This window comes from Varanus komodoensis, unplaced genomic scaffold (assembly GCF_004798865.1).
Source record: "Varanus komodoensis strain SLA01 unplaced genomic scaffold, ASM479886v1 scaffold25, whole genome shotgun sequence".
Classification (NCBI taxonomy): domain Eukaryota; kingdom Metazoa; phylum Chordata; class Lepidosauria; order Squamata; family Varanidae; genus Varanus; species Varanus komodoensis.
The window spans coordinates 13,855,076-13,878,558 of record NW_025335661.1 but is presented as its reverse complement, the minus strand read 5'-3'; positions in this window follow the sequence as shown (position 1 = coordinate 13,878,558).

Here is a 23,483-nt window from a genome sequence, read left to right as displayed (position 1 = left end):
GGAGAGGGAGAGGGAGAGGGAGAGGGAGAGGGAGAGGGAGAGAGAGAGAGAGAGAGAGAGAGATATTGATTGATTTGCTTGGACTGGCTGTAAGATGTTTTTTCTAAACTAAAACCTCAGTTTTCAGGTTTTATTGCACTGTTGGCACTTTGCAATAAATAAGTGGGTTTTGGGTCGCATTTTGGGCACTCAGTCTCTAAAATGTTTGCTGTCACTGGGTGAAGGTTAGAAAAATGAGGTGTCCTGGCATGATTTTGATGGTTGGAATGTGCAAAAAGTGGGCAGAAATGTAGAGATGTGCAGAAAAAGCTACTCAAGGAAGGCTTTTTCCAGATCACCCCTTTCAATGGTATTTTACCGCTATATTAGGGTTAGGGGAGTGCACAATGGTAGGGTTAGGGTTAGAAAAAGGAGGTGTCCTGGCATGACTTTGGTGGCTGGAATATGTTTAAAATGGGCAGATATGATGAGCTGTGCAGAAAAAGCTACTCAAGGAAGGCTTTTTCAGGATCGCCCCTTTCAATGGTATTTTATAGCTATATTAGGGTTAGGCCAGTGGTGGTGCACCCACGACACACATGCAACAGTGGGCATGCAGAGCCCTCTCTGTCAGCCTGCGAGCCATGTTGCCCAGCATCACCCCAGCAGCCGCGCATCGGATAACGGCACATGTGGGGGCCATGCGCATGCTTGGAAAGAAGTAGCAGCACAAGGAGATGACATCACGAGTCACCACTCATTAGCCGCGACTCATCCAAGCTTGTACATGTCCAGGCAGTGCGCTGCCAAGGATAGGTGGCTCTGAGGTGTTTTTTCTAAACTAAAACCTCAGTTTTCAGGTTTTATTGTAGTATTGGCACTTTGTGATCAATAAGTGGATTTTGGGTTGCAGTTTGGGCACTTTGTCTCTAAAAGATTCACCATCACTGGTCTATAGGTATTCCAACTTCCTGGTTAGATACGCCATTCAACAGTTAACTGCTTTGATGGTTTGTATCTGGTGTTGGGCCTCTGAGACAGGCTCGTAGGTATACTAACAATCCCACCTCCTGAGCTGACTGCGCTTATATGTAGTATTAAGGATCCCAGGACTTGAGGTCTTGGAGGACTAATATTCATTCTGAGGCTGTCAGGAATCGCTCAGTATTTCATGACTGCTATGTCAGTCCTGCACCTTATCCTGATACTATATGACTGCACACATATGGAAGGGCACACTCTGGACCTGGTTTGAGATGTGGGTAGGAGACCAGAAAGGACTAATGGCATCAACAGATTATCATTTGAAAAATGTTCACCATCAGGCAACCTGTAACCACTGAAAGGGTAGGGGGCCAATTTTGAAGGACTGCCATCAAAGGCTGATGAATTTGGATGGATTTCTGAGGTCTCTTGGGGATCTTCCTGCTGCCTTAGCTGGTGTTCATGCCAAGTTCCTGGTTTACGAGGAGATGACCTGGACCATTGATATGATTGCTTTCAAATATCCTTGACTCAGTTGTAGAACTGTGTCAGCTCCTTGGTATTCTTAGGAGCGAAGGATGATGAAATGATGAAACAATAAAAGTACATACAGCAAAGACCTGTTGCATATATGATCAAATACAGGTAAGAATATATTTGTGATCTTGTCCTATATCAGTGATGGCAACGAAGAAATCTTGCTTGCCTGTCACTGTGCAGAGCTGTCCAATGCAGCCTTTGTGTGTGGTTAAAGGTATAGGGACTGGGCTAACTTCTCTTAAAATACAGTGCTCCAGGTTTCAAATTCTGAAGAAGTGGACAGGTTGGAATGCACTGTTGAAATGCTAAAGTTTATGAGCATTGAAATTAGCCAAGCAGCTGATGTGAATGAGACAGCCACTAGTTTATGGGGGAGATGCTGTAGAACATGGAGGGTCAGTGGGGAACAGTGAATTTATCAGCCCAGTGATTTGTCTTCAAGTCAAATCAGCAGACCAACTAAATAATGTAAGGCGTTCCCACTGTCTGGCCCACAAGCAGCATGAACTTCCCTGAGGGTGGAGTCAACTTAGTTTGGAAATGAAAGGTGGAAGGGAGTTCAGTTTGGGATCAATTTCTAACTCAGCAATTAGAGGCATCATTAAGAGGCATTCATCACTAATGGATGTTTCTTGCTAATGACTCATATATTACTCACCATGATATGCTGGAAATGGAAAAGGGAAGAGATGCACTCAGAGCAAAGGCTTCTTCGATGTTGTTTCTAGGATACAATAGTATGAACTTTCAAAGTTCCACTGTGAACATTTGGCAGATAAAGGATATTGATGGACATTTTGCATATAGGGTTGCTTGTATCCATGATAAGTTGGAGGCCATTATTTGAACACAGTCTGGAATGGATGAAGCTAGTACACCATCCAGCTATGTTATAAATACCTTTTTATTGTACAGTTTGAGGATACGGACAAACAGCTTACAAAACTGAGGCTAACTACATGCTTTTTAGATGCAGGTTCACATTGGTTTGTGATGTCTGCCAGAGCTTACCTGGGTTTTAGTGGTCCATGTCTCCTTCAGGATCATAGTGTCCCTGATGCTTTGAAGGAAGCAGTGGTGAGGTCCTTTTTGCAGAAACCAAATCCTACAGTTTACAGACTGTCCTGTACCAAATTCTTCTATTCTTGAGCAAAATGCTGGTGCAGATGGTGGCCTCATACCTACAAACAATGCTGCATTGTACTGATTATTTAGATCCATTCCAAACATGTTCAGAACTAGTTATGTGAGAGAAACAGGTTAGGTCACCCGGTAGACTTACACTCCAGTACAGATTAGGGATGTATAACTCTCTTCGGTCACTTAGACTTTTCAGTGACTTTAGATACCATCAACCTTCTAGATTGTTTATCTGGGTTGGGTTTCAAAGATATAATGCTAAAGTGGCTCCAATCCTTCTTGGAGGAGTAGTCTCAGATGGTGGTGGTAAGGACTTCCGTAGGATACATCTAGGTTCCACCTTGTTCCCATGTGTTTTAACATGAAAGCACTGGGGAAATGGATTTGAATTATTACAAGGTTTGAGACAATGTACCATCAGTATGTGCATGAAACTCAGCTCTACCTTTCATTTCTATCTATACATCCCAGGAGGCTGTCAAACTCTTAAACCAGTGCCTAGAAACAGCTTTCAGGTAGATAAAGGTGAACAGCTGACAATTAGTTCAGACAAGTTAGAGATATTGTGTGTTAGGAAACTAACCACTCTGGGGGGAGGTTTAGAACTTCTCTTAGATGGAGATGCACAGCAAGGGCTGAAAATGGTCCTGTGAATACAGAAGTAAGTATTCTTAGCCTGGCTACCAGATGGAGCCCTAGAGCAGCCCAGATCCTGACAGTTATCCCTTTACCAGTGACATTCAGGTTGGATTAGTGTAATTCACTGTATGTCTTTGAAGACAGTTCAGAAATTCCTCCAGTGCAGAATGTAGCCACCACACTGTTGGTAGGGGCAAGGCAATCAGTATGTCTATACTATACTGGCTGCACCAGCTTCCAGTATGTTTCCGAGCCCAAAGTCAGTTTTGATCTTTAAAGCCATTGTGAAATAGTTTGGAACAAAATTACTTGAAGGATCAATTTCACTCTTCTTACTAACCCACCTTTAGGAACACGTAGGCGGAAAAGTATGTGAAAGTGGGGCTTTTCTACAGGTCTCTGCATCTGTGAAATGTATTGCTTTTAGTGGCCCATCAAGCCTTAGCATTGCATAAATTTAGGAAGGCCATGGACCTGCTTGTTTACTCTGGCCTTCCCCTGACTGTGTCATATTGAACTATTTCGCTCTGTAATTCTAGCTTTTGAGTAATATTCTATTTCTAGCATGTGTTGTTTTATGAATGCTTGCTGCCCTATTATTGTACCAGTGTTTTAACATTTTATTATATGAATTTTAATGTTGTAAGCCACCTTGGGAAAGTTTCTGCCCTGAAAGGCAGAATATAAATTATTTTTAAAAAATAAAATAAAATAATTGAGTAATTGTAAGTCATCAAGACAACCTGGGTGACAGATATTACATTGAACATGCAGTGAAGCACAAACATTGGGCACCAGGGTAAGGATAGACACGTTGATACCCATTTCTACTCAGGGAAGAAATAAGCAGTGCAAAAGAAACCTTACATGATCGACTTGCTCAAGAAATATTTCAAGTAAAATATTACACTGTCTGCATCAAACTGTTCCAAATTTCCATGTGCTTGCACAATAAATTAAACATAAAAGAGTTGTCAGGATTATTGAGTTTCCACTGTTGGCAAAGATGGGACTCTGGTAGATTGCATGAAAAATATAGTAAATTCAATGCCTGCAGCCTCAGTGCAAAGCCCAGGCTCCCTGTTTTTAGCATATTAAATAGAGGAACAATCACTGTTTATGAAAAAGGTAGGGGAAATGGGGGGATACTACCTAAGGTAGGTCTAAGTCATCGATGTTGTTTCAAAATTAATTATGCTGAGTGCCAATGCTTACTTCCATTATGCACTTCAGCTATTCAGTACAGAACACATTCATTTATTCAAATGTTGCCATTGATCTCCTCAAACCCTTGCAATGAAATCTCAAATCCTCCAAAATACTTCTTTTGCTTGAACTGGGCTTTGTTGACAAAACACATTCAAAATTTTGGAATTGATATAAGTCCATAAGCTCTTAGAATTTTTGTTTTAAACAAACATGAAAAGGTATGCTTACTTTGGAAGCTGCCAAGTATTTTTCCCGTAAATCTCACACCACTGGCATTTCTGCTGTCTTTTTAAAAGACCTATTGAACTCCCAGGCACTGGAAAAGGCTATTCAAGAATGTTTCTCCCCCTTGCTTGCCTTTTTCTGACTCTCAACCTATGCTGATTGAAAAATGAACTTAGGCACAATTATTTGTGACCACATCAGCTTATAGGAGCATAGGAAGCACCACAAACTGACTCAGACCATCTAGCTCAGTATGGTTTGCCGTGAGTGGCAGTTTCAGACATGAAACTCATTCATTTATCATGCAGTTCTGCATATTTTAATAGCCTCACACATTTACATAAAGGCAACAACAAGATTATTTAATCCAGGAATTGCTGTGGCTGAATGGAAGTAATGGAACTCTCATGCCCTACCTGGGGAAGATTCATCAGAGGAGGAAGAAGAAGAGAAAGAGAGCCTGCATAGTTGCCCCCAGTCAAATCAAGGCAGTGAAGTTGGTGCAACACTTGACAGCCTTATATTGGAAGAGCAGCCTGGGCCTTTTCTGGAATACTCCATGAGCAGAAGGCAGAGCCAGAGACAATTCACCCCTTACAATGGAAGAAGATTAAAGTGCAAGCAGCAGTTCAAGCAGAAGGCAAAGAGAGGGTCCTCCCTTAAAAGTAATGCACTGATATAATTAGCCAGCTATGCTGATTTTCAGTCACTTACCAATTAGCCCAATTGGAGCCTGCTCCCCGCTGCAGAAAATAGTGTTTCAGCTCAATTTTTGGCCTTGATCTTCTAGACTGGAGAGATTCTTTGACCTTCAGCTACCAACCGGGAGTACTTTCTTGGACACCCCTGGCTGACCTGGGCACTTGGCACAATGAACTCCACTGCCCGATCTTTCTGAACTGGACTGGTTTGCCCCTTTTGTTACTTCCCAAAGCCTGGACTTTGCACTTCTTGAACCAAGGCAGAGCAGGAGCATGCTATTCACAAGGCTGTCACTCCCACTTTCAATCAACAAACTTTGCATTGTGACATCCAAATTTGGAAACTCATGGGGTTTGTTGGGTTAAATCTAGGTTGCTAAGCCCTAAATAACCCAGAATCCCTGGGTTCAGGTATCAAAATAAATCTATGAACAAGTTGTTGTAGATTGACAGTAGAACTAATAAGCACTCCCTCATTTCCACTCAACTCATTTAAGTGATCAGTTATAATCACTGAATTAAGAATTTACATTTGGTAGAGAAAAGGGTGCTCTTGATGTAATCAGGCAATGAAACTCAAATTGGAAAGAAATGGAAAGAAATGTTACAAACCATAAAGGGCCTCTTTGAAGTGCTATTTCTCCCATCTTTCCTGGGGAAAAGCACCCTTCTAAGATGGTGCCCTCTGTGACATAGATGTGCAGCAGCTACAAATAAGGAATATTTTACCTTCAGAAATACTTTTGCTCATCTGCAGATTTATGTATATCTATCAAAGGCAATTTAATCCTGTTTATTTTATTTATTTATTTATTTAGAAGGCTTCTAATATGAGTTGACCTGGCCTGAAAAATAAATAAATAAATAAATAAATAATATTAACAATTAAAATGACGTTTGAATAAAAAAGTCTTCATCCGGCGCCAAAAAACTAATAACGACGGTGCCAGGTGGACCTCTCTGGGAAGCGCATTCCATAGATTGGGCGCCACCACAGAGAAAGCCCTCCTCCGAGTACTTACCCTCCTAATATCCTTCACGGAGGGTTCCCGGAGAAGGGCCTCTCCCGCTGATCTCAAGGGGTGGGCAGACATATATGGACATAAGCGTTCCTTCAGGTAACTAGGACCCAAGCCATTAAGGGCTTTATAGGTCATAACCAATACCTTGAATTGGGCCCAGACTTCAATGGGAAGCCAGTGAAGCTGACGGAGAACTGGAGTCATGTGAACATAATGCCCAGTCCCCATCAGCAGCCTGGCAGCTCTATTTTGAACCAATTGAAGTATCCGGACCGTCTTCAAGGGCAGTCCCATGTAGAGCGTGTTACAGAATTCAAGTCAGGAAGTCATCAATGCATGTGGCACTGTTGCCAGGCAGTCGTTCTCCAGCTACTAGGTTGCTACTAAGTGCTGTTTAGATTGCCATAGGATTTTTGAGAGTTCTAGCTTCAACCTTGAAAACTTGCTCCAAGGTCAAAGCAGAGACTCTAAACATAAAGTGCCTATCCTTGCAGCCACTGTGGATAGAACAGTGGCTCCAGGCAACCTTGCAGAAAAGGTTAGGGAGCATTCCAGAAGCTGGGGACAAAAAGAGGTGCTTCCATGAGGTGCTTCCATGCAGCATCTTGACCTTTTCCCATCATACTCCAAAGTGTAATACTTAAACAGCTAAAATCAGCCATATATGTGTTTTTGGAGTGTGGGAGGAAGCACAGAGACAATCTTCACCTCCACAGTCCTCCTGACTTCCAGAGGATGCCCCTAATCCTCCATGTTTGGAGGTTATGGGCATCCAGATTGAATTGCACCCTTAGTCAATAAAAGGCTATGATAATCAGCCAAACTTCTCCAGGCGTGCAAAAGACCTAGCACAAATGTCTTTCAATGTATTGCAGCAAACTAAAAATTTCCATTTTATCACAGGTGTCTTACAAGCAACGTACAGTTTGTGATGTGTGACATCTTAAACCTAAGCTTTTTTTTCCTCATCGTGTTTTCCACATAGGTTTGCTTTGTAGGGTTGAGGTGTGCATTTTCCATAGCTGCAGCCCAGAAATAATTGGAGAAAACATGCCAAGGGTCTTCTATGAATCACAAATGTTAACACCTCCTGTGAAAGAGAAAGAGTAAAAAAAAGAGATTAAGCTATTCATTAAAGTTGGTCAGGAACTGTATTCATTGCTGTACCATGCCAGTAGCAACAAAGCAAGAAGGAAACTGAAAAGGTGAGATGTAAACAAATTTTGTTTTCATTATATTTTTAGTCTCTGTGCAAACATTCCAGCTGTGCCTTCTTTCTATTTGCATTTCAGTAAGTCAGATTATATCATGGTTTTGAAATTATGGGTGTAAGATTAAAACACATGCTCAAAGATAGTTTGTGATGCCTATGTAAAAAGTATGTGCTATAGATCAGCACAATAACTGGTTCTAGTGTAATGTGGTGCTTCTAGGGAAGGATGCCTCTGAAATATAGGGCACAGAACACAGCAAGCTGATGTGCTGAGTCAGACCATTGGACCATGTGGCCCCATATCATCAGTGCTGACTAGCAGCAGTGGTTTTCTACAGTTTCAAGAAAGATTCTTTCCTAACCCTATCAGGAGATCTCCGGGATTACATTGGAGCCTCCTGCATTCCAGCTATGTGCTCTACCTCTGAGCTCTGCCCCACATCCAAATATATTACATCAGGGTATAAAAAAGAATAAGCTTTTGGCTCTTTCCTTACAATTCCAATGGATTCTGGCAAAGTGTATTTCCTCCACTGGTATTATTCTGTGGAGGAAAAACATTGGCCAGAATTAACCTTACAGGTATTTACCAAGAATAATTACTTGCAGAAATTACTAAACCTTCAGGGTTTCTTGTATGTAATCACCATGAGAAAGGCAGAAATCCATCAAGGTGGTGTGTTCTGCCTTAAATTGCAAGTGAATATTATGTATTAAACAGAGTTCAATTCCCTTTACACTAGGTTGTTTTATACAAACATTATAATGTTTTCACAAAGTTAATTAATGCACTTGAAAAGTACAGAATAGGTGCATGCCAATGGGATAAGTAGCTCATGGTTAATCAACCACCAACTTTCCAGGGAAAAATGAGTCCTATAGAGAAAAATGTGTTTTGGATTTAACTTAAAGTTCATTTTGGCTGTATTGGGATGGGATGGCTAAAAATCTGGGAAAGAACCCTTGTGGTGATGGCAACAGTCCAAACTGAGACAATGTTGGGTTGATGTCCAATAGAAGAAAGCACATTTATTCAGACTTGCCTGCTCATTTATTCCCCTTATCTATTTTCCTATTCTGCTATCTATTCTGTTTCACCCATCTACTGGAAGAACAGATTCAACTCATATCAGTCCGGTTTCTTTACATGGCTATTGTGCATCAGTGTATATGCTGCCTAGTGTGGGGTGCACACTAGATCCATCTTAGATCTATATGCAACTCATGGGCTATGGCTTGGCCACCTATTAAAGAAACTGAAGTAACCAGGCAGCCCAAACATGCTACTGGAAAAGCCTCTAGACCAAGGAAGGAAAGAAGGAAGTGTGAGAAGGAAGGAGATGCAGTGTGGTGTAGTGGTTAACAGCATGGGACTGGGACTCATATGATCTGGGTTCTAGTCCCTGCTCAGCCATGGAGCCAACTGGGTGACTTTGGGCCAGTCACAGACTCTCAGCCCAACCTACCTCACAGGGTTGTTGTGTGGATAAGATGGAGGAGGAGAATGATGTAAGCTGCCTTGAGCCCTTTGTAGGAAAAAGGCAGGATATAAATCGAAAAATAAATAAAATAAATAAGGAAGGAAGGAGAGAAAGAGGAGCAAAATTATTTAAGTTCTCTTAAATTTGTTTAAAAATGTTTAATTTTCTTATGTGAAAAGGCATCTCATAAAACAAAGGCAATTAATATCTATTTAAGGCTGATTTCAATATCAGTTAAAAAAAACAGGGTTAAAAGATATGCAACTTTTGCACACAAAGCAGAGAATCATAGACTAGAGGGGGGGCCTAGCAGGTCTACTAATTCAAGCCTTGACTTGATGCAGAATATCCAGGGCTGAAACATACACACAAAATGCCTGTACAGGCCCAGCTTGAGAACTCCAATACAAACAGAGTCCACCACCCCTCTAGGTAATTGTTTGGCAGCCAAGCTTACACACCACCAAAGAAGAGAGCATCAACATTTGTATGTGCACATCTATAGTTATAGGTACAATTTTTATAATAGCTATAATTACAAAATATGACTTCTAAATTTCTATTTAGATATTCATTAGCATATGTTAATATCATGCAAATCTATACCTTATGTTTCTTTGATTTTTAAAAATTGGTGCTGTGTAAGTAGTCAGCCTGGCGTAAAACAGCTTCCTATGTTCTTATGGACCTGTCCCAAAAATCCACAAGCCATAGTTCTGATACAATGGAACATAGGCACAGGGTCTTAATTGAAGATCTAAGCTGGCAGACTGCATCTTGTTATATATTCATTACCATAATGGCTCATATTCATTACCATAATGGCTCATGAGTACAGCTGGGCCACCTAGAGAACTGGATGAAATTCATCAGGTTCAAAAGAACTATTTGTTGGTTATGCATGACACTTAATCCCATTGACATCTATAGGGACATGGAATTAATAACTGGTCTGAAAATGAAATAAAGATCTAAATGGGGCCGGCATGTACACCAAAGCTGTGGTTAATATGCCGCATGCCATTTCTCTTTGGAAATGTGTGTGTCTGCTTCTGTGGAATGATCTACTACAACACAGGATCCAAAAAAGAAATGTCCATGAGGGGTTTTTTCCTGCCAAGTATTAAGTTCAACCGCTGTCATATTTCTACAAGTTATAAATGGAATAATTTAAGTAAAAGCAAGGGCTTCATGGAGCTTTTCATCTGACACATTCATTTGAACAAGAACCACCCCGATTTGAAAAGTTCAACAAGTTGTTTTCATACCTCTTATACAAGCATAAAAACTGAGAAAAGCCTTGGTTTTTCTTCTCTGAGTTATTAACTGCAGGAGCTTAAGTATAAAAGAAATTAATGGAGAAAAGGGTCTTAAAGTATATGCTGTTGTTTTTCTTCAGAAAAGTGTCCATACCAAGCTTTATGTTATGCTAACATGCTTGTCTGCTGATACACCACTCCAAAGTTGCCCTCTGATATTGTACTGCTTGTATTCTCTGCCTGAAATGGATGAGTGCTGGGCAGTGCCTGCAAGAGTTGCTCAAAATGCATTTGAGGTGCCTATCAGATGTCCCCAGGTTATAAAGGTGCATATCTACTGAAAACTAACTTACAAAAGAATTTATACCACCTGCACTAGTGAAAGCCCAAGAGACATTTGCATGTTGGATGGACAGCTGAACTACCCTACTGTTAAGTATGTGGTATCGGTATTGTTTGGCCCATGACACACTGATCCTCTAGAAAGTATTGGCAACATGCTTAGCTAAAAGGGCTCCGAAAGTGCATTCTGAACGCCACATACAAAATTTCAATTCTTAAGATTGCTTGCAGGAGCCAATTACTGTGTAAGAATCCCTCCTGGTCTCATTCTTTCCTATTATTTTTCTACCCACCTTGAAATCCTACTAAAGAAAGAAGGAAATTAGCTTTCTAGTGCCAGCATTTATTGTTCTAAACTAAGAAATATTTCATCACAAGGACTTGTCTTGACTCAGAGATATTGAACAGGCTGACTGTGGCATTGTGAAAGGCCCCTGGCTGAGAGGAAGGCAGAGAGGCCGTCCACCCAGCCCTTGCATACCAGCGGACATTGTGTAGGGACCAGGCCTCCTTCCCCAAATATAGCCTTCCAAGGTTGTTACCTCCTGATCTGAAGCACATTACATCAAGTTCTGCCTTCTAGGGCAGCAGAGAATATATCTTTGCCCTCTACTAACCTGCAGCCCTTCGGGCATTTGAAGAATGTGATCATAAATCCCTTAGTCTTCTGTTGTTCAAGTTAAACATGTCCAATTCTTTCAACCTTTCAAAATAGGATGCTTTTTTCATGCTGACGACTATCTTTGCTGCCCTCATCTGAGGCCATTCCAAACAGTGCCTTGATGGAAATCTCAGGGCACTAAACCACCAGTGGCCTGGATAAGGCTTCAAAGTGAAGAGTGCCAAAACCAATGTGGACCAGGGAAGTCCATAAACGTGCATACATACATGTCATTCACGGTATTCGCTCTCTCTTTCTCAGTCTCTCATGCTTGCACACACAGTCTCTCATGCACACACCACACACACACACACACACACACACACACACACACACACACACACTGCTCTTAGGGAAAATCTTCAGTGCAAAATTCAGAGATTTGCCTGTAATTGAGAGAAAATGCATTTTTAAAAATAAAGTTGAAGATTTTTTAATGGCATACTAACATGGAATCATGATGGAATTGACATGGAAGTGAAATGCATGCAGAAGTTAAACAGACTGGAAGCTAATCCAAAGCTTTATCTTAGATGACATGCGATTTGGCACATTCAGCTATCAGTAATTGTGACAGGAAAGCTTTTATTTACGGAAAATTGTGTGTGCCTGGGATCCCTTTTCTGTCTTGTGATTATGTTTCCAAAGACTGAACTTGTGCTGTGTTGAATGGCAGTCCTGTTAAAAGAAGAGATTGCCCAGTCTTGTTTAATGCAAAAAATTAAAGAAGACATATGAACTCACTGAAAAACACAGTGATTGCATAAAGTAATTTACTATTGACAACAGATGGGGTTTTTGTTAAGGGTTTCTACACTATAAGTCTAAACATGCAAAATTTCCTTAAAGCTGACAAACAAATCCCAACAGTTGTATAGTGCAAGTGGTAAAAGAACGGTGGAATTTAGCCTATTCAGCACTAACAAAGTGGTCTCTGACTTTATGAGCAAACCACAACTGTTCTGGCAATGCCGACTGAAAGAGAGTAGGGTTGCTCGGGGCATGTCGTTTAGCACCAAAGCCAAGCGTGATCTCTTGTAATAAGCTACCTAGTGTGGGGGGAATGATTCACTTCATGAGCACTGTGGGGAGAAGTAAAGGGTGCCAGTGTCTCTGTATGTGAGGGATGTGTGGGTGTGAGGGGAAGGTATAAATGAGTGACCTTCTCAGCCATCTATGTGGCCCACACTCACCATGAAAAATTTCCACAGCTTCCAACAAATCACTCCACCTGAAAAATGTTGTTCACTCCTGCTCTACAAGCCTGCATCTTGGCCGAGAAACTCTATTACTGAGAACGCATGTCAGAGAAATGAATAATAACCCATTATGAATGTTGAAACATCAATATTCTTGAAATGCTTATATTATATGTTACCCTGGGTCACCAACATCTAACTTCTGAAGGAAGGGCACCAGAAAATGAAAACCTTTGAAGATTATCTCGCTAGATTCCAGTGGACAAGTTCAAGTGTGAACAACCAACATGGTGGGAAAGTCTGCACAGCCATGTCTGCATGAAAGGCTCCAGTGACTACCATGGGCTGAAACAACCCAGTTCACAGCTATGCCAGTTTCTAGAATGCAGTGTGAAGACCTGGCCATGCCTAGCAGCAATCTGAGAGAGCTTGGTTCATGCAAAAGACCCCTTTCTGCAGCCATCACTGTAAGTTCATTTTCTTCCACTTCCTATGTATTGCATTCATAACCAACATCACATTGGGATTCAGGGGTCCATATCACTCATTCCAGGTCTGGAGATTGGTGAATTTAACGTATGCGTGGGAAAAGATAAACTTATGACTGATAGCACAAAACTGCATCATATCTCTTCATCTTGACAGGAAATGCATTTTGCACACAGCTGTCTGTTCTTGGGAAGCTTTTCTCAGACAGATGGGATTTTTCCCACTTGCTTGTAAGTCAGATCTAATTGAAGGAACTGTGCTACTCAGTAGGTTTCTCTTTAAAGTGCCACCTGTTTCACATAAATCCCTTTTATGTGTACTGACTACTGATGTACAACCCTCTTTGTGACAAGGGAATGTTACCCACAAACCACAATAAATTGGTGGCACCTCACAGCCTTCATATCACACTTACCTCCTTCACTTTTTCTTTCCTATTAAGGGATTGCCATATATTTTTATAAAATGCTGGGATATTTCTCTTTTCCAGACTTACTCTGACTGGACATTCCAAACAGTAATGGAACAATAGGGTAAATTTTAAATTTAGTTGAACAATAAAAATGAATCATTATTTTCAAAGGAAAGAGCAGATGAAAAGTCACCCCAAATGCCATTTTTTCTCGGTAGAAAGGCAAGGTACAAATAGGAAGGCCACCATAACAACATTTTTGGGACAGGTAAATAAAACAGATAGATCAAGCATAAATGTGAAACATGTTATCTGATAAACATGTTTATTAGGTTAGGCTAAACAACCAAACAATTCAGGACATAATAAAGTTATGAGCAGCAATGATAAACTGTTTGAGAATGGCCACTGTTGATAAGATAATTGTAACTATCTGTGGTTTCTATTTTTATTTCCCTGTCCTCACTGTTTTCTCCTACCTAGCCATATAATGTGCTAATACAAAATTTAACCCATAATTAATTTCTTAGTCTTTAGCATGCCAAGTGTTCCATGTTTTTACAGAGTAACATTTTTCACTGTAACACATTCCCCATTTTTACTGTAACTGGAACATCCCAGTAAAATACCATATTGCACTCTATTGTTTAAAATGTTTGTATTAACAGCTTATTTTGTATTTTGTCTTTTAATGGGTTATAATATGCTCAAAGCACATCATTATATAAAAATTATATTCATGAGGCTTCATCCAAAGCAAGTTGGTAAATGTACATCTCTAGTTGGGGAAGCTGTCATGTTTCTGCAGCTGTCATACTTCAGGCACATCATGAGAAGGCAAGACTCAGTAGATAACAACAATAATACTAAGGGAAGTTGAAGGCAGAAGAAGGGGAAGACCAAATATGAGATGGATCAATTATATGAAGGAAGCCACATCCTTGACTTTACAAGAGCTCAGCAGGATGGCAAGGACAGGGCATTTTGGAGGCCATTACTTAATCCATCCATCCATCCATCCATCCATCCATCCATCCATTCATAGGATTGCCATATGTCAGAGACAACTTGGTGGCAGGTAACAACAACAAACACTTCAAAGAACAGCAGCTCTGTCTATGCATTATGTATAGGGGTATTCAGACACTGATCCAGATGGAACTTGCTGCTGGTCCCAGCTCAGCTTCAAGTACCCAGGCTGGCTCTTCCATGACCTGAAAGCTACATATTGAGTATGGATGCTCATAGAACAGTTTCAACTCATAGAGGAACAGCTTGGCTAGCCTGGATATGGTATATCCTTCAGTGCATAACTAGAGCTATCGTATCTGGTGATAATGTTAAGTGGAATCTTTTCTTCCTGATGCTCTTCCAGTTCAGAGAAACATTTCTTCTTGGGAAACTCCCTGTGGTTTGAAGGTCCATTCAGGGTTACTGCCTCAGCAAGCTGAATAAATTTCAAAACAAGTCAGATACTGAAGCCACAGGAAGGATACGAAACTGAGTGGCATCAATATGCTTTCTCTTCAGAATATAAAGACAAAGGTTTCCAGGGTCCTAATTATAATACTGGCACCACTTCTGAGATGAACACTATCAAACTACTTGCCAGTGTTTACTCAAGATTACTATTCATGGTCTATCCATTTATGCCATGTGAAATGACTTCTGCAGACACATCTGTATTTTAAGTCAACCACTTAAGCACATTTACAGGTTGACAACAAAGACCTTGCCTAGCAGATCTGTCTGTGAAGATGAAAGACTGAAAGGCTCACTTTCAAGAATGTGATTTCTTATGTTTCCTGTTGGCCCCTCAAATGACATTTCCTCTAGGTTCCCAGGTAAAGACAGCATCAGATCTACTTTTTGACCTTAGATTTTTTTCACACATTGTCTTATCCATATGCTTTCATTTGATCATACCTGTAAATATTAAGAATGCAAATAGGTAAACCTGGACAAGAATTCCTCTCTTTAAAAAAAGAAAAGGAAGAAGACTATTGTTAAAACACTGTTGCTCCTTTGGGGGCTACTACAGTCATCATTCAAGGTTAACGCTAAAACATATTATCCAGTATAAATATGCAGTAGCTCTACAGCTAGCCACTAGGCAAAACAATTACATAAACCTGACTTACTCTGCTGCCGGCTTGGAGAAGCACACTCCAAAAGCTTGTGGGGACATCGACTGCATTTGAAAATCTATGGGCAAATCCAAAGGAGCATTTACACTGCTGCTGATTCTCCTATGCATTGCCAGTTCCATTGCCCAGACAGTCCCCACAGCTTGCACAATGGCCATTTAGCACTTCTGGGGCAATCAGAAATGAGCAGAAACATTAGTTTCCTGAATGCATCACATAAAGGAGCTTTCCACTGACCTAGCTCCTTACAGAAACCCAGATTTCCACTTGTTTGGCGGGGCTTCTCTTTGGAAGTGTTAATCTTTCTTGAGCAAGTGGTGGGTCCCACTCGCACAATGAAATTGGATAAGTGTCCCATTGGATTCTGCTCAATATGTTTAATACAGGCCAAAGAATGTAATTCTCTGTCTCAAAGGAAAAACTGCTATCACCAAATTTTATGATAGCTAGTAGCCTAAATATTTTTTTTAAAAACTGACATAATTAAAAACAAAGTCTTGCAGCAGCAGAAAGATGAACCAGTTTGTTAGGGCACTTTAGCAGCTGTATGACACATTATTCCAAGTGACAAGTAAAATGTTTCTACATGTGGTAGGACAAGAAGATTGTAAATAATGAGGTCAAAAGGAAATGAAATGCAGACAATGCATACAGTGACAATTACGTTATTAACAGTTATTCACAAATTATTGGTGATAATACAGACATCCTAGAATGGATAAGCTACTTAAACCAAGTAGCGTGATTAAAAAACACATGCACTCTATCTTCAAACAAATCACAGGATTGAGCTTTTGATGTATTTTAATTTATTGATTTCATTGCAAGTCTTCCTTTGAAGTTCCTTGTTCAAAATGACAGCTTTAAGCTACAGAGTATCCTTTATGATTGAAACATTCCCCCCCCCCCCCGGTTCTTGATTTTGTGCTTTTATATGCTATCAAGTTATCTCTGACTTACAGCAACCCTGCAAATAAATACCCTCTGAAATGTGCATGGACAGCCATGCCCAGCTCTTGCAAACTCAGTGCTGTGGCTTCCTTTAGTGTCTGTTTATTAATTTACATAGAAACAGGCTTCCATCATCAACAACTATTTTATGAATATCCTTGCATGATTGTCTTCAAGATACAAGATGGTTGGTTGTTTGGTTTTGTCCTTTTGCAAAAGAGTATTAGGCTCCCCCTTTAGAAAGTGATGCAATTGTATATCCTCCTTAGAACAGATCTCAAAGAATTTATAAACAACTGACCTATGGTTACACAATCTGAAAGCAATCGTCCTTAGTAAAGGTAAAAGCCTTCCTGTCTTTAATTGTGTAACATTCAATGCAGTAAACTGGTGAGGGGGGAAATGCCATTAGGTTCTCAGGGGTCATGAAATATGCAGTTTGAGGATTAAATAGAGCACATTTGCTAGTTCAGGCTTACCTAATGCTTTGTTTATTTAAGTACATAAAATGGAGGCAGTTCAATGATCACAGTAAGAAGTGAACTGCCACTTCCTAGAGAACCAACATATTACACTGCCTGGAATAAAACATCAATCTTACTTAAAATGTAATAGTTGATGTTAATGAAAAGTATGTTGCAAAAGTGTTAAAGGATAGATACATGTATAATCATTTACCAACTTTTAGTTAAATAAAGTTGCATAAAAGACTGACCTGCAGCCATATGCAATTTAATGAATTCATAAGGGTTTTGTAGCCTTGTTGTTTTAGTGAGCTCATGTGGTATGACAAGTCAGAGGTCACACTAACAGTTTGTCCTCGTTGTTATTTTTTCCCCCAGATGTATTTCACCCCAAAGCTTCAAGTTTTACTTGTACTTATGAATGAATCAACAAATGGTATGGGTTGTTCACCTGTGTTGTTTGTTATTGTTATGTGCAGTCAAGTGGTCTCCAACTTATGGCAACCGTATGGGCAAAAGCCCTCCAAATGCCCTATCCTTGACAGCCCTGCTCAGCTCTTCTAAATTCAAGGCTGTCATTTCCTTTATGGGGTCAGCACATCTCATATTTGGTCTACCTTTCCTTCTCCCTTCAACTTTTCCTAGCATGAGTGTCTTCTCCAGGGAGTTTTGCCTTCTCATGATTTGCCCAAAGTATGACAGCCTCAGTTTTGTAAGTTTTGCTTCTAGGAAAAGCTCTGACTTGATTTGATCTTGGACCAACTTGTTTGTCCATCAGTTCAAGGTATTGGCAAAGGTTTGAAAATGTCAGAAAAGCTGAGACCAATGCCACCAAGAACGACAGATGGTCTTACTAGGCTGATCCCCTAGCAGGATCACCTAAGGTAGGATGGTCAAAGCAAAGACACCAGATGATGTAGCTACCCACTTCAGGAGAAATAGTCACATCAGCAAAAGAGAATGGGTGATAGGATAGAGAAATCATTGAAGAGTAGCTACTGGGGAGCAGTGGTAGTTGAAGGTGTCACTTGCAGTAAATCTTTCAGACAATGGCAAGCTAATTCTGGTTAGTAGTGTGCAGAAGAAGGCAATGGTAAACTACTTCTGAATATTCTTACTTTGAAAACCCCAAGATGAAACAATCCAATTAACTTGTGGCATACAGAGATTCATAGAAATTTGGAAGGCAGGTAAAATTTTGAAATTCTAGTCAAAGATCCAGATGTTTTATCATATTCAACTTCACCATCAATGTACTTGGCTGTCCAGAGGTTTGCAATAAAAAAAGTACTGAATCAGGAAATCAGAGGAAGGAGAGGGAAAGGAGGACTTGAATAGTATAGGGAGGGATATGCCTTTATTTCATGTATGTGTTCTGAGACTTAGGTTGTACTCCTGTGGTGGACATTGCCTGTCAGTCATTGGAAAAGGCAGAGTTACTGCTCTTACCTTGAAGAAGCCTTCCAGGGTCACAGCAGGGACTCTGCCTTTGGAGAGCCTTCCCCACCACCATAGGAACTGATGTGGTTCCTTCTGAACCAGTTGCACCTAAAGGTGGAAGACTGTGTTTGAGGCAGGTGCTAACAGGGTGTCTCAGGGTGCAGAGGGCAAGCTTCTGTTGGGGCTAAAGAGGGGAGGGTCAGCATTTGCCACATGTGAGGATGTACCTCTTGTGAGGATGGGAAACTTTTACCTGAAACCAGCTGTCCAAATGTTTTTGAGGGTGGAGGGAGCACTCCCCTCCTCCACATAGCTCCTCTCATGCTTGATTGGGTATCCATCACCTCCCACATTCATGTTGTGGACAGCCACAGAAGTGAAACCTTACAGAGGAATCCTATGTAAGCTAGTGTTAACAAGGCTATATGGAGGATGATGGTACAAAAGCAAGAAACACAAAAACAGCATCATTGTTTGGCTGCATGAAGACCCTAAGTCTTACGTAAGCCTTCAGATAGTTAGAAGTTACAAGGCAAAGAAGAGGAGGAAAGAATGTTGGTTTGAAATGTACCATATGCCTTCTGATGTTTAAGCATAAAAGTCTGAATTTCTAAAGATAGCCAAAGTCATGCTTCACTCTACTATGGATCCAAAAGCATATGGTTTGTGTCAGCTTAACTCTTGAATTTTATCTGTGTAGTGATGTGACACTTTGAACCTAATATTCACAGTGATTTCACTTAAATTTCTCTTTCATAGCATTCTTCAGATAGCAACAAATTATCCTTTAAATTATTCTCAGCTAGCATTTTGTTTGCTGCATTTCATAATATGAAGTATGGTACAGTGCAAAAAATTATACTTCGGATGTAGCAGTCATTAATGGACATGTATAGGCTGCAGCAAAAAGTTGTGAAATTCCAAAAACATTTTATTCATGTTCGGGATATTTTTCTGAGAGTTCCACAGAAGCAGATAATGTACAGAGATGGAAAGGCAAGCCAGCCTTCTATGAAGTCAGCAGCTCATAGGATAAGATTGCAGAAGAATGATTAGGCAGGCAAGAAAAAAGCAAGCTTGTTCAGGACAAGCCTAACAGCATTGCCTGCTTAAGCAGTACTTTTGAACGGATTCCCAAACCATTATCGGGCACCAGGTACCCAGTTCCACAGCACCAGATGCAAAGTCCCTGTGCCAGAATCCACATCTGTAGCATACTCTGTGCCATGTGGCTCTAGATTCGAAGGAGAATAAATGTGCAAAACCCTACTTCTGCATACACGTGGTCTGCACTGGATCAGGGTAGTCAGTAACAAAGGCTTTGGAATGACTGTGCATTTATTTATTGAGCTTTAGTATTACATTAGCATTAATTTGGTAAAAATAGTATTAATTTTAGAAATATTTTATGGTAAAACTTTTCCTATGCTGTACTCCTCTTCCTGGATCTTAACTTCAAATGAAAGTGACAGCTGGGAATGGGGGGATAGAACAGGAGTCACGGACCAAGCAGTGCCGGTGAGTTTGTTTCATTCTAGCTCAAGCAGCTCATGCAAATGATTACTGAAATACAATTGCCTTCGATGGAGAATGGCCATTTTTATATAGTCCAAAGTTTGGATGCAGTGAACACAGAGAGTTTCTGCATTTATACAGCACATGTCAATATAACGCACAGCATACTTTTTGGCTATAAGAGAAAACCTGGCATCTGAAAGAAATAAATTTAATCTTATCCTTCTCCACAGCCAATTGTTACACATCATTTTTTGAAAGCAATTCTGTATTTTGCAAAATCCATACCATTCCTCATTTTCATTCTCTAAAGAAGTTTTTCATGTCATCTACTTTTCCATCAAACATACTGAGCTATTGAGATGTTATAATTTTATTCATTAATTCAACTAATTCCATTTATTGTGCCCTAATTTTAATTCAATTATTGTTGCAACTACCAATTCATACTTTACACAGTAATCCATAGGCCGAAATGACCTCTCCCGTCATTTATTAACGGATACAACTGAAGACTAACTTCAGTGAAATCAGAGATATACTACAAACCATAGAGTATGGAAGAATACCCCATATGATCATTTGAGATCATTATCTCAAAAGCAGAAATTACCCAATAGGCAATCTGGTTGACAATAAATTAACTGTTTAAAATGGAACCACCCTCTTGCAGAATCTGGAAGGTAATGTTGTAGTGCAGAATACATCACAACACAAGCCAAACAAAGATACATAATTATTTTACGTGTTATGATCAAATATAAATAGCTAAATGTGCATTTTCTTTTTGTATACAGAGATTTTTCACATTCATCAGAGATTGGTGCATGTTTATCCTCATCATCTGGGCAAAGTACATTTATATTAACTTTCAATTCTATCCAAAAATGTACCTCTTCCTTCTGAGATTCCGACCCAGTCTCAAGTTAACACCATGCCCTGAATAGCATTTCATTTAAGCAAAGATAACATCACTGTCCATATCTTGGTATGTAGCAAAAATCTGAGAAAAATCAATATTGGAAAGAGTCTATGGCAGATCCTACATCAAAGAGATATTTTTCCAGCCTCAGTTAATGTTCAGGTCAGTTGCATTCTCTGCTTTAAAGGTGACTTAAATATAATTTTAATGAATACATATTGCTGGGGTAGATGAACAAAGAGTCTGACCTGGTATAAATCAGCCTCTCAAATGCAAGTATATCCAAACATTTCATTGTCACAGGATATAATACAATAAATATGATGAGCTTTTAAGAAGCTTTAGTAGCATGAAGTAATGTAAAATTTGTTATACACAAATAAAAGCATATACTTTAAAATATGGTTACTACAGAATATCTCCCACCACTTATAATTCATTCATTTATACATTTGCTTATTTAAAATGTGCCATAGAAATTGAAGAAATTGTTATTTGTAAAAATCTACCAACTTCTAAATAAGTGTGATGATGCCTTGTTAATTCTTAATGTATGAGGAACATGGTTGTTAGGTTTTATTCAGGAAAGAATTCTTTATCATCTACTCAGAGTATTAGCTGCTCACCAGCTACCTAATCATTTTAACTGGAGATACTGAACTGAAGCTGGGACCTCCTGCATGCCAAGCATGGGCTTCACCACGAAGCTACAATCTATCTTCCATTACACTGAGTTTACTCGTATCCAGTGTTTTAGATTTGCTATAGGAGCTTCACTCTACCAGCCAAATCATATGCCATGCAACCTCACCAGGGCCTCTTTGTCAGTGGCAAAATACTTTTGGCTGGCCAAATCATGTCCTTATAATATGAAACACGAGCAGTTTACTAGTTTCATACATGTTCAGTTGTTAGGCATATTTAGTCTGACTCTTCCAGCCAACAAGCATAACAGCAGCTGTTTTTGTTGACAAATCAAATGAGCTCATTGTAACATTCTTGCACAATTAAAATGTTCATCAGAAAATTAAGTTGAAACTCAACAGCCATGTCCTATCAAAACCCATCTACCTTCTAATAAATGAAACTTACCTCTCCTCAGTGGTTTTCATGCAATGATTCTTCAGCACTCATGGTTATCATAACCACCATCCAGTAATGAAAACAATAAAAGTTTTATATGTATCTTCTGCATTCATAATAATGTGTTTAATTTTATTTATTGTTAGCAGTATATAAAGGATAAAAATAAATAAAACAAATTATGATGTAGAAAGAAAATCTAAGACTTTGATTGTATGTATGTACCATGGATGGTGGACAAATTATATCAAAATGTGTATTTCCATCCACTTCATGGCTATATTGAATAGCAGGGGAAATACATACATCTTGGATTTAGTGATAATGCACTTCTTCCAAATAACATGGAGAAGATAATTTATTTGTTACATAGAGAATTCATGTATCCATTTCAGGAACTCATGCATAAAACTTTAGCACACCCTCTGATTAGCTTTACAACTTTTTTGTGTATTGTTTTTTTTTTAAACCCTTCCTTCTCTTTTCAAACAGTAAAAGGTTAACCTTGAGCCAATCAGCTCTGCCAAAACATAGTTTAAATTCACACAGAAAATCCCCTTGCTTTTCTGCAGAAATGACTCTCGTCCAAATTGCCATTTTTCAATAGCAAAAATGTGCCAGGATTTGTTGGCAAAGCAGTCAAGTCAGCATGATTTTGTCTAACAACACATGAATTTTCTCAAAAACAGGCCCATTACATTGCAGCCATGTTAAAAGGTGCATGTTTTTGCAACAGCTCCTCTGAGGATGACCCCTTAGGGGACTTTTCCTGTCATTTAAAACTATAAGAGTTAGAGTTAACTTTACACTATATGCAACACAGCTTTAGTTTCATGACTCTCAAGATATGAGTCAGAGTTCCTTAAATACAAGCATAACATCTTTTATTTAACATAAGTGAGAGAACTTAGTGGCCCGTTCTTGTGTTCTTTGGGCAGAATACAATGAGGTGCTTCTGCCCTGGATGATTCTACTGGCTCACTTGCATAAGTGGTTCCTACTGCTGGTGCAAGAGCACTGGGGCAGCTGAAAATGAGCAGAAACACTCATTTCTGGGTGGTCCGCAGAACTCACATATAGCCTTTGTGAAACAAGAATTCCAACACATCTTCAGGCTTCCCATAGAAAGTGCTAAATCTTCATTGGATAAGTGGTGGATCCTGCTTGTGCAAGGAAATTGGACTGCTCCACTGTTGGCAGAAAGGAATTGACATGGCAGAAGCAATGGATGGGGGCATAAGCAATTCAAACTACCCAGAAGCAACTAGTAACCTGCTTGGATGCTAGGAAACCACACAGTGATACTCTGATAACTACCTACAACATCTGCAATATATTTATTAATATCAACCAAATAGTTTTCAGTTGATAATCTGCTGACAGGCACTGGCAGAATAACTTCTACTCCAAATTAAGTGACTCGACACAGCTAACATAAATAAATAATGTGATTACAAATTCAAGAA